Source organism: Heterodontus francisci, unplaced genomic scaffold (assembly GCF_036365525.1).
Source record: "Heterodontus francisci isolate sHetFra1 unplaced genomic scaffold, sHetFra1.hap1 HAP1_SCAFFOLD_176, whole genome shotgun sequence".
In the NCBI taxonomy this organism is placed as follows: Eukaryota; Metazoa; Chordata; class Chondrichthyes; order Heterodontiformes; family Heterodontidae; genus Heterodontus; species Heterodontus francisci.
In genome coordinates, this window is record NW_027141945.1 from 3,056,276 (window position 1) to 3,068,550 (window position 12,275).

The window sequence follows — 12,275 nt, forward strand, 5'->3', positions numbered from 1 at the left end:
ATATTGGTATGGTTTTATTGAATACTTTTAGTGTCTTCAGAAAAGAGGGGGGATGCAGATATTGTAGTTAAGGAGCAAGAGTGTGAATTATTGAATGTGATCAACATACTGAGAGAGGAAGCGTTCATGGGATTAGTATCCTTGAAAGTTGATAAATCACCTGATCCAATTGAAATGTGCCCCAGGTTGCTACAAGAAGCAACAGAGGAAATAGCAAAGGGTCTGACTATCAGTTTCCAGTCCTCACTGGATACAGTATGTGGAGCCGGAGTATTGGAGAATTGCTGACGTTGGACCTCTGTTTAAAAAAGGAGTGAAGGATTGTCTGAATAATTACAAGCCTGTCAGTCTAACCTCAGTAGTGGGAAAATGATTGGAATCTATTCTGAGAGACGGGGTAAACTGTCACTGAGACAGGCACAGGTTAATCAAGGATAGTCAGCATGGATTTGTTAAGGGAAGAGCTTGTTTGACCAACTTGATCGAATTTTTCGAAGATGTAACAAGGGATATCGATGAAAGTAGTGCAGTTGATGTGGTTTACATGGATTTCAGCAAGGCTTTTGACAAGATCCCACATGACAGACTGGTTCAAAAAGAAAATTCCATGTAATCCAGGGAAATGCAGCGAGGTGGATAAAAAATTGGTTCAGTGGCAGGAAACAAAGGGTAATTGTTGACGGGCGCTTTTGCAACTGGAGGGCTGTTTCCAGTGGTATTCCAGAGGGCTGAGTACTGAATCTCCTGCTTTTTGTGGTGTATATTAACGATTTCGACATAAATGTTGGGGGCATGATCAAGAAATCTACGGATGACACAAAGATCGGCCGTGTGGTAGATAGCGAGAAGGATATCTGTAGACTGCAGTAAGTTATTGGCGGTCTGGTCAGATGGGCAGTAAAGTGGCAAATGGAATTCAACTTGGAGAAGTGTGAGGTGATGCAATTGGGGAGCTCAAATAAGACAAAGGAATACACGATTACTGGGAAAATACTGAGAAGTGTGGAGGAAGTAAGGGACCTTGGAGTCAATGTCCACAGATCCCTGAAGATAGCAGGACAGGTCAATAAGGTGGTTAAGAAGGCATATGAATCCTTGCCCTTATTAGCCGAGGTACAGAATATAAGAGCAGGGAAGTTATGCTGGAACTGTATAAATCATTGGTTAGACCACTACTTGAGTAATGTGTTCAGTTCTGGCAACAACATTACAGAAAGGATGTAATTGCACTAGTGAGGGTACAGAGGAGATTTACGAGGATGTTGCCAGGACTGAAATAATGCAGTTATGAGGAAAGATTGGATAGGCTGGGGTTGTTCTCCTTGGAACAGAGAAGGCTGAGAGGAGATCTGATTGAAATGTACAAAATTGTGAGTGGCCTGGATTGACTGGAGGTGAAGGGTCTATTCACCTGAGCAGAGAGGTAAGTGATTGGTAGAAAGATCAGAGGGGAGATGAGGAAAAACTTGTACAACCAGAAATACAAAATTGGCTCAGTGGCAGTAAACAAAGGGTAATTGTTGAAGGGTATTTTATTGACTGGAGCACTGTTTCCCGTGGTGTTCCAGAGGGCTCAGTACTGGGTCCCCGCTTTTAGTGACGGTCTGGAACCCACTGTCGGCAAGGATGTTTGAGGCAGAAACCCTCTACTCATTAAAAAGCAGTCTGAATGTGCACCTCAAGTGTCATAATCTGTAGGGCTATGGATCAAATGCTGGAAGGTGGGATTCGAATAGGTGGATCATTTTTCGGCTGGTACAGACACGATGGGCCAAGTGGCCTCTTTCTGTCCCTTAAGGTTTCTACTAGTCTATCATTCTATAACATGAAACACGCTATCCTCATTAACACTCACAGTTATATCAAGAAAACCTATCAAGATTATCAGAAACGATTTTGCATTAACCTCTCCGTGCTGCTTGTCATTTATCATCCCATGATTTTACAAGCAAGATATATTTTTATGTCAGGCTGCTGCTTGACTAGTCTGTGGGACAGCTCTCCCAACTTTGGCACAAGCCCCCAGATGTTAGTAAGGAGGACATTGGAGGGTCGACAGGGCTGGGTGTGTCCGTGTCGTTTCCGGTGCCTAGGTCGATGCTGGGTAGTCCATCCGGTGTCATTCCTTTTTATTGACTTCATAGTAGTTAGATACAACTGAGTGGCTTGCTAGCCCATTTCAGAAGGCATGTGAAAGCCAACCACATTGATTTGGTCTGGAGTCATATGGAGGCTACCAGGTGAGGGCAGCAGATTTCCTTCCCTAAAGAACATTAGTGAACCTTATGTTTCACTGGAGAGTTTCCATCTTCTATCACTCTCATATCCAAGGATGACTGAAAGATTCTGGCCAGTGTCTCTGCTGCTTCCACCATACCTTCCCTCAGCAACCCTCATTCATCCCATCCAGACCAGGCAAATGTTCAACTTTGTTATTGTACAAAAAGTGTGGAATTGAAAGGGGTTAACAGAACCTGTTTGTTCAGTGACTGTATTTAATGTTAGTCTCCATGGACCCAAATTGTGTCACTGGAGTGTTTTCAACTTCTATTAATAAGGGGCTCCTTTCAATGTGCTATTCCATGGTATCAGCAGCAGCATCGCCTCCGGCACTAACAGAGATCAGTAGCTTCAGACAGAGGGAGAGGATAGATCAGAGTCTGAGAATAATAGATTGGAATGTTACAACAATGGGTCAGAATCTGAGAACAATAGATTGGAATGTTACAACAATGGATCAGAATCTGAGAACAATAGATTGGAATGTTACAACAATGCATCAGAATCTAAGAACAATAGATTGGAATGTTACAACAATGGACAGCAGGAGTTTATCCTCTTCGTTTGATCTGGTTACTGCTTATTATTATTGGATAACATTAGAATTGCGGATCTATTATGCTCTGAGGATGATTCAATTTATTTACTATCCCATACTCGCTATTATTGGTGTCCCTGGTAAGTCTCCATCTGCAATTATTGGATTCAGAAAACATATTTCACTGATTTAATGTTCTTGTCATTTAAATCATGAGAAGACTGAAGTCATTGTCTTCAGTTTTTGTCACATACTCTATTCCCTATCCACGGTCTGCATCCCCCTCACTGACCATTGTCTGAGGCTGAACCAGGAAGTTTACAATCTCTGGTACCTGTTTAATGCTGAGCTGAGTTCATCCCCATATTCTCGCGATCCCCAACCCTGCCTATTGTTACGGCCAGGTGAGGATGGGTCACAGTCGCTCGTCTTATTTGACCACAACTCTGTTTGTTCTTTTTAACCAGTGGATGTGCTAACCCTCTCATTGAGTATTTTAACTTTTACCTTTGGAGTGATTGTGAAGGACCTGATCGGGCAGGTTCTCTTGAGTTTAAACAGGAAAGAGGTGAGTTTATTATACTTAACAATGTCAACCCGATCTCAATAAAATCATAAAAAATACACCACACATTTACGCACACATTCGTACGAGAATTACACAGAAATAGATTACAGAGTGAGAAGATGGGAGTCCGGCATAAATAGAAAAATAAAATACTCATTCTGTGATGTTGGATGACACGGCGGTCTTCCGGCTGCAGTTGTATTCTTGAAGTCTTTGGCTGGTCGAAGCACCCTTTGTGGCTGGCCCACGTGGCTCAGGGATTTCTTTGAGGCAGACTTGTAGGTGGCTTTCTTTCCCTGCTGTCTCTGTCTGTAGTAATCTGTCGGCTTGGAGGGACCACAGTCGCATGTGGTATTCAAACTTGTGACGTTATCTGGAGAGAGAGAGACGGGGGGACACAGCCCTTCTGATTCTGCACAGTTTGAATCACTGGCTTGTCTGTCTTTGTCCAGGGGAAACTCCCAACTTTCACATAGATGGACAGAAGGCCTCATGACTGTCTCAGTGCATTCGCTGGAACCTGATAATGAGATTCAAGGTTAGAAACTTCTGTCACCCCGGGGCTCAGGATGCCAGTATTTATAATTGTAGGAGTTTTCTCTTTCAAAGTCAATATGTCAGGATGCCCTTGTATGCCGTGTTAATGAAAGTAATTTAAGGTAATTCAATCACTAGAGCAAGCCAATGATACAGGTCTAGACTCAGCAGACATGTGTCTCCCGTTGGTGGCCTATGAATGTGAAAAGGTGTTTCAGATGCCAATTGCGGTGGGCATCTTGGCTGCCAGTTTTGTCAAGGTTAACTGTGGGATTTCTTTTTTCATTAAAGGTTTATTGCAAGTTTCAAATCGGTGAATTAAAATTCCTCATTGGGCATATGGTGTTATCTTGACACCACCACAGCACACTGAAAGAAATTTGATAATAGGAACATTTCATTACAGAATTGTGGGAAGAAATAGAAGGAAATACACATTCATTCTCAATAATCACTTCTCAAATTCACACATGAATCTTGGAATTACTGCAGCTGTCATTGTCTGTTACAGTTGTGCTGATTTAATTGTTTTGGAGTTTTGTCTGGGATGGTTATGTGTCGGGTTCGACCCTGGACATTGCATCAGCGATTACATAGGTTTTTTTTCCCTCTTGCAATGAAGCTTTAACTATTCAGGTTCCTGCACCTTGATGATCTTTCGCCCTGTGAGGTGTCTGAGATTTCCTGTGGACCTTTGTTCTTGCTGAGCACGGCTTTGAAATTTATTTATTTAGAGGTACAGCACTGAAACAGGCCTTTCGGCCCACCAAGTCTCTGCCGACCATCAACCACCCATTTATACTAATCCTACATGAATCCCATATTCTTACCACATCCCCACCTTCCCCTGCCACCTACCTATACTAGGGGCAATTTATAATGGCCAATTTACCTATCAACCTGCAAGTCTTTGGCTGTGTGAGGAAACCGGAGCACCCGACAAAAACCCACGTGGTCAAAGGGAGAACTTGCAAACTCTACACGGGCAATACCGAGAATCGAACCTGGGTCACAGGAGCTATGAGGTTGTAGCGCTAATCACTGCACACCTTTGCCGCCCCAAGTTGCAGGGTTTGATTAGCTTTGGGTTTGGGATCTGATCATTGGGTTCTTCAGTGGGTAGATCCACACTGACCTTACTTTTAACTTTCTGCTGAGGTACGCAAGTGCTGTTCACTTTAGGGCAATTTCCCTTCCCTTTTCTCTTCACTATGAGGAGGATATTTTTCCTAATCTGCCCTATTTCCTCTGGGACAGTAGTGTTCGCCAGTGTCTGTCCAGCTTTCACTGAACTTTCCAGCGGCACTTTGACTTGTTCAGACATCTCCCTTACCATTGGCATGCCTTTTTGGGAACTTTCTTTGTCCCTCCACGTTTCTGTAAATGTTGTTAGCAGCCTTTTTATGGTCCCTGTTTGACCTGCATTTAAGGAGGAGAGTGAGTGGTCTAATTTCTCTAACATTTCAGGGTTGGCTAATCGGAGAATAGGGGGTTCCAATTGGTAATCCTCCTGGCCCTCCTCCAACCTGTCCTCACTGTCCTTTTGAATCCTTCCCTCCTGACTGTCTGACAGATCTGTACTTGTCTGTCCCCTCCACAGACTTGATTTTTTGCCTTTGCTCTGGGGAGTCAATTATATAATTTACCCGCTATTCTTTTTGTCACTCGATATGGACCACTGAAACGGGCTTTCAGGAGTAGACCCTCCATTGGGAGTAATAACAATACATGGTCTCTGGGCGGAAATGTTCTCGCCTTGGCATTTCTTCCTGCTTACCTTCTCATGGCTGCCTGGGGGGTCTTTGGTTGTTCCTGAGTCATTGCACAGGCTCCCGTGAGCCGATCCCAGAGCATGGAAATGTATTCTAACATGGAAGACTCATCCCTGTGTCCGAAAAACTTCTTGAATCATTTAAGCAGAGCTCTCACCTCGTGTCCATAAATTAATTCAAAGAGGCTAAAGCCAGTGGAAGCATTGAATAAGTCCCTGGTAACCAACAGGTGAAATCCTAGCCCTTTGTCCCAGTCATGGGGTTACTCATAGCAGTATGGCCTGTTCATTGTCTTTAGGGTCTGGTGGTAACACTCCAAAGCCCCTTGTGACTGTGGGTGGTAGGCTAAGGACCTTAGCTGGGTTATGTCCAGATTGCCCATGACCTTTTCAAAAATACTGGACATAAAATGTGTGCCCTGATCCAACTGGATCTCAGCAGGCAGCCCATTATCGGGTAAAGAATTGGGTTAGCCCCTCCACCACTACCTTGGCAGAGATAGCTCTTCGGGAGAATGACCTCTGGGAATCAGGTCACCACGTCCATAATGGTGAGAAGATACTGGTAGTCCCGTTTTGTTTTCAGCAGGTGTCCCACAAAATCCACCAGCACTCTGCTGAAGGGTTCCCCAAAAGCTGGTAGATGAATTTGGGTGCAGATTTTATTGCAGGTTGGGGCTTCCCCACCACCTAGCGCATGTGACTAGTTTTACAGAACTCCACCACATCTTTGTGGAGTTGTGGCCAGTCAAAATGCTGTCTTATGCGGCTTCGATTTTTCATACACTGACATGTCCAGTCATTGGAAGTTCGTCGGCCATTCTTAACATTTCTTTAAGGGACCTCAGCGGCACCACTATCTGGTGAACCACTGTCCTCTCTTCATCCGCAGGTCTGTGAGGAGGTCTCTACTTCCTCATCAGCACCTCGTTCCTTAAATAGTTGCACTCTGCAATTCCCTCTGCTTCAGTTTTGGTTTGGACAGTCCGTGCTATTTTTTAACACAGGGTCGGGGGATTGAGCCTCAACTAAGGAAGATCTGTTTAGCAAATCCTTTCTGTTCTCTAACTTCCCAAAGAAGGTTGCAGACAGCCAGGCAGTCGGGTCATCCATCTACAGTGTCAGTTCAGGGATTGTTTGGCCGTGGACCGTGTCACCACACAATCAGGGAGAATGTCAGGGGCCTTATCCTGTAACTGCTCTGTCTCCCTGCGTTATCTTAGTCTCTCGAGAACTACCGGGGAAGCTGGCACCTTTTCCCCTGTCAGATCATTACCCAGGAGCAGGTCGACCCATCCATCGGTAAACTAGGTACAATCCCCATGGTTACCGGTCCTGAAACTGGGTCACAGTCGTTATAAAGGTATGGACATATACTGTCTTCCGATACAATTCACTAACTCTTTAGCATTCACTACACTATCGAAGAAAGGTCATTCCTTTTCCCAGCAGAAGGGATTGGGTTGCCCCTGTATCCCTTAGTATGACTATGGGCTTGCTTGCCTCACTCAAGGTAGATGGGGTCACTTTTCCTTGGGATTATAATTCCTGGTAACTCTCAGGGATTTTGTTAAGATTTCCTGCACTCTCAGTGGTAGGTTTACTGGGTCTGACTGCCACAGTTAAAGGCACAGCCTGATCTGCTGTGATTTCCATCAGGGCCCGTTTTCCTGCACTGATCTGGTGGACATTTAAAAAAAAAAATATTCATTCACAGAATGTGGGCGTGGCTGGCCAGGCCAGCAATTATTGCCCAACCCTAATCGCCCTTGCCAAGGTGGTGGTGAGCTGCCTGCTTGAACTGCAGTAGTCCATATGGGGTAGGTACACCCACAGTGCTATTGGGAAGGGAGTTCCAGGATTTTGACCCAGCGACAGTGAAGGAACGGCGATAAAGTTCCAAGTCAGGATGGTGTGTGACTTGTAGGGGAACTTGCAGATGGTGGTGTTCCCATGTATTTGCTGCCCTTGTCCTTCTAGTTGGTAGAGGTCGCGGGTTTGGAAGGTGCTGTCTAAGGAGCCTTGGTGCATTGCTGCAGTGCATCTTGTAGATGGTACACACTGCTGCCACTGTGCGTCGGTTGTGGAGGGAGTGAATGTTTGTAGATGGGGTGCCAATCAAGCGGGCTGCTTTGTCCTGGATGGTGTTAAGCTTCTTGAGTGTTGTTGGAGCTGCACCCATCCAGGCAAGTGGAGAGTATTCCATCACACTCCTAACTTGTGCCTTGTCGATTGTGGACAGGCTTTGGGGAGTCAGGAGGTGAGTTACTCGCCTCAGGATTCCTAGCCTCTGACCTGCTCTTGTAGCCACGGTATTTATATGGCTACTCCAGTTCGGCTCCTGGTCAATGGTAGCCCCTAGGATGTTGATAGTGGGGGATTCAGCGATGGTAATGCCATTGAATGTCAAGGACAGATGGTTAGATTCTCTCTTCTTGGAGATGCTCATTGCCTGGCACTTGTGTGGCGCGAATGCTCCTTTCCACTTATCAGCCCGAGCCTGGATATTTTCCAGGTCTTGCTGCATTTCTACACAGACTGCTTCAGTATCTGAGGAGTCGTGAATGGTGCTGAACATTGTGCAATCATCAACGAACATCCCCACTTCTGACCTCATGATTGAAGGAAGGTCATTGATGAAGCAGCTGAAGATGGTTGGGCCCAGGACAGTACCCTGAGGTAATCCTGCAGTGATGTCCTGAAGCTCAGCTGATTGACCTCCAACAACCACAATCATCTTCCTTTGCGCTAGGTATGACTCCAGCCAGCGGAGGGTTTTCCCCCTGATTCCCATTGCCCTCAGTTTTGCTAGGGCTCCTTGATGCCATACTCGGACAAATGCTGCATTGATGTCAAGGGCAGTCACTCTCACCTCACCTCTTGAGTTCAGCTCTTTTGTCCATTTTTGAACCAAGGCTGTATTGAGATCAGGATGAGTGGCCCTTTTGGAACCCAAACTGAGCATCACTGAGCAGGTTGTTGCTAAGCAAGTGCCGCTTGATGGCACTGTTGATGACACCTTCCATCACTTTACTGATGATTGAGAGGAGGCTAATGGGGCGGTAGTTGGCCGGGTTGGATTGGTCCTGTTTTTTGTGTGCAGGACATACCTGGGTAATTTTCCACATTGCAGGGTAGATGCCAGTGTTGTAGCTGTACTGGAACAGCTTGGCTAGGGCCGCAGCATGTTCTGGAGCACAGGTCTTCAGTACTATTGCCGGAATATTGTCAGGCCCCATAGCTTTTTCAGTATCCATTCGCTGCAGTCGTTTCTGGATATCACGCGGAGTGAATCGAATTGGCTAAAGTTTGGCATCTGTGATGCTGGGGACTTCAGGAGGAGGCCGAGATGGATCAACTCGGCACTTCTGGCTGAAGATTGTTGCAAATGCTTCAGCCTTATCTTTTGCACTGATGTGCTGGGCTCCCCCATCATTGAGGATGGGGATATTTGTGGAGCCACCTCCTCCAGTTAGTTGTTTAATTGTCCACCACCATTCACGGCTGGATGTGGCAGGACTGCAGAGCTGAGATCGGATCCGTTGTTTATGGGATCGCTTAGCTCTACGCAGTTTGGCATGCAAGTTGTCCTGGGTTGTAGCTTCACCAGGTTGACACCTCATTTTGAGGTATGCCTGGTGCTGCTCCTGGCATGCCCTCCTGCACTCTTCATTGAACTAGGGTTGGTATCCTGGCTTGATGGTAATGGTAGAGTAGGGGATATGCCGGGCCATGAGGTTACATATTGTGGTTGAGTACAATTCTGCTGCTGCTGATAGCCCACAGCGCCTCATGGATGCCCAGTTTTGCATTGCTAGATCTGTTGGAAATCTGTCCCATTTAGCACGGTGATAGTGCCACACAACACAATGGACGGTATCCTCAATCTGAAGGCGGGACTTCGTCTCCACAAGGACTATGCAGTGGTCACTCCTACCAATACTGTCATGGACAGATGCATCTGTGGCAGGCGGATCGGTGAGGACGAGGTCAAGTATGTTGTTCCCTCGTGTTGGTTCCCCCACCACCTGCCGCAGCCCCAGTCTAGCAGCTGTGTCCTTTAGGACTCGGCCAGCTTGGTCAGTAGTGGTGCGACTGAGCCACTCATGGTGATGGACATTGAAGTCCCCCACCCAGAGTACATTTTGTGCCCTTGCTACCCTCAGTGCTTCTTACAAGTGGTGTTCAACATGGAGGAGTACTGAGTCATTAGCTGAGGAGGGCGGTAGGTGGTAATCAGGACTCTCATTAATCTTACAGGTTTTCCCGACACTTCCACCAGTCAGCATGACGGTGATCTGCCTCATTACAATGGAAACACACATGGCTTCGGCTGTTACTCCTGCTCTCAGTACCGTCCTATTTGGCCTGAGGAAGGGCTCCCGTGTGTCCAGCTTTTCCTTCTTGCCCATGGCTGTTCAGGGTCCGATCAGCCTCCCACCTTTTATTCTCGGGTCTTTGGGGTTACTAGGGAAGGGTTTCCCTTTGGGGCTAAGGCCTTGTATACAAGGGAAAATTCATCAGCCAGAAGTGCAACCTGCCTGGCTCTTTGAACCTTCTGTTCCTCTGTGTGTGTTTTAATGGGAGGGAGAGCGAGTTTGTGAACTCTTCGAGATGGATCACTGCTCTGAGATTTATATATGTGGGCTGTATCCTGATCTTCTGTATCCACTGGTCAAAAGTAAGCACCAAAACAGACTGGAAATCTACTATTGGTTCATAAAATGGTAATGTTTAGCTTAGACAAATGTAGGGCCATTACAGGCAGAGTCAGGAGAATTTATAATGGGGAATTGAGAAATGACAGAGAAGTGAAATGTGATTCGCACCGCAGCCTCTGAGCTCCAGCGACCCAGGTTCAATTCTGGGTACTGCCTGTGTGGAGTTTGCAAGTCCTTCCTGCGTCTACGTGGGATTTCTCCGGGTGCTCAGGTTTCCTCCCACAGCCAAAAGACTTGCAGGTTGGTCGGTTAGTTGACCATTATAAATTGCCCTTAGTATAGGTAGGTGGTAGGGAAATATAGGGACAGGTGGGGATGTGGTAGGAATATGGGATTAGTGTAGTATAAAATGAGAGGTTGATGGTCGGCACAGACTCGGTGGGCCGAAGGGCCTGTTTCAGTGCTGTATCTCTAAACTAAACAAAAAAATATTTTGTGTCTGTCTTCACTGAGGAAGATACAAGAAATCTCCCAGAATTAGAGATCCAAGGGATTGGGAGAATGAAGAATTGAAGGAAATTGGTATTAGTGAGAAGTTTGTATTGGAGACATTAGTAGGGCTGATGTTTGACAATTATCCAGGATCTGATATTCTATATCCCAGAGTGTTGAAGGAAGTAGTAATGGAGATTGTTCATGCATTGGCGGTCATCGTTCAAAATTCTATCACTTCCGGAATGCTTCCTGCAGATTGGAAGGTAGCAAATCTCATCCCACTGTTTAAGAAGGGAGGGAAAGAGAAAATTGGGAACAACAACCACCCATTTATGCTAACACTACAGTAATACCATATTCCCTACCACCTACCTACACTAGGGGTAATTTATAATGGCTAATTTATCTATCACCTGCAAGTCTTTGGCTGTGGGAGGAAACTGGAGCACCCGGCGAAAGCCCACGTGGTTAGCATTTCATCAGTACTAGGGAACATGTTAGAATCTATTCTAAATTATGCGATAAATAGATCTGATTGGGCAGAGTCAACATGGATTTATGAATGGGAAATCATGCTTGATGAACCTGTTGGTTTTTATTTTTTGGATGTCACGAACAAAATAGAGAAGGGGAGTCGGTGGATTTTCAGAAAGCTTTTGATAAAGTTCCCCACAGTATGTTGGTCAGCAAAGTTAAAGAACATGGGATCGGAGGTAATATACTGACTAGCAGTAAGGATTGGTAAACAGGCAGGAAACAGAGAGCAGGAATAAATGGGCCATTCTTGCTTTGGCAGGCTGTGACTAATGGAGTACCGCAGGGATCTGTGCTTGGGCCCCAGCTGTTCACAATATCTATCAATGATTTGGATATTGGGACCAAAGTAATATTTCAAGTTCGCAGATGACACAAAATTAGGTGGAAATGTGTGTTGTGAGGAAGATGCAAAGTGGGTTCAAGGAAATTTGGACAGACGTAGTGAGTGGGTAAAAACATGGCAGATGGAATATAATGTGGAAAAATGTGAAGTTAGCCACGGTGGTAGGATGAATAGATGTGCAGAGTGTTCTAATTGGTGAGAGATTAGAAAGTGTAGATGTACTAAGGGACCTGGATATCCTCATTATACGTAATTGAAAGCTAACATGCAGGTGCAGCAAGCAATTAGGAAGGCAAATGGTATGTTGGCCTTTATCACGAGTTGATTTGAGTAGTGAAGTCTTGCTGCAATTGTCTAGAAACTTTGTTAGACCGCAGATGGAGTGCTGTGCGCAGTTCTGGTCTCTTTACCTGAGGAAGGATATTATGACCACAGAGGGAGTGCAAAGAAGGTTCACCAGACTTCTTCCCGGGATGGTGGGACTGTCCTATGAAGAGAGATTGGGGAAGCTGGGCCTGTATTCTCTAGAGTTTCGAAGAATGAGA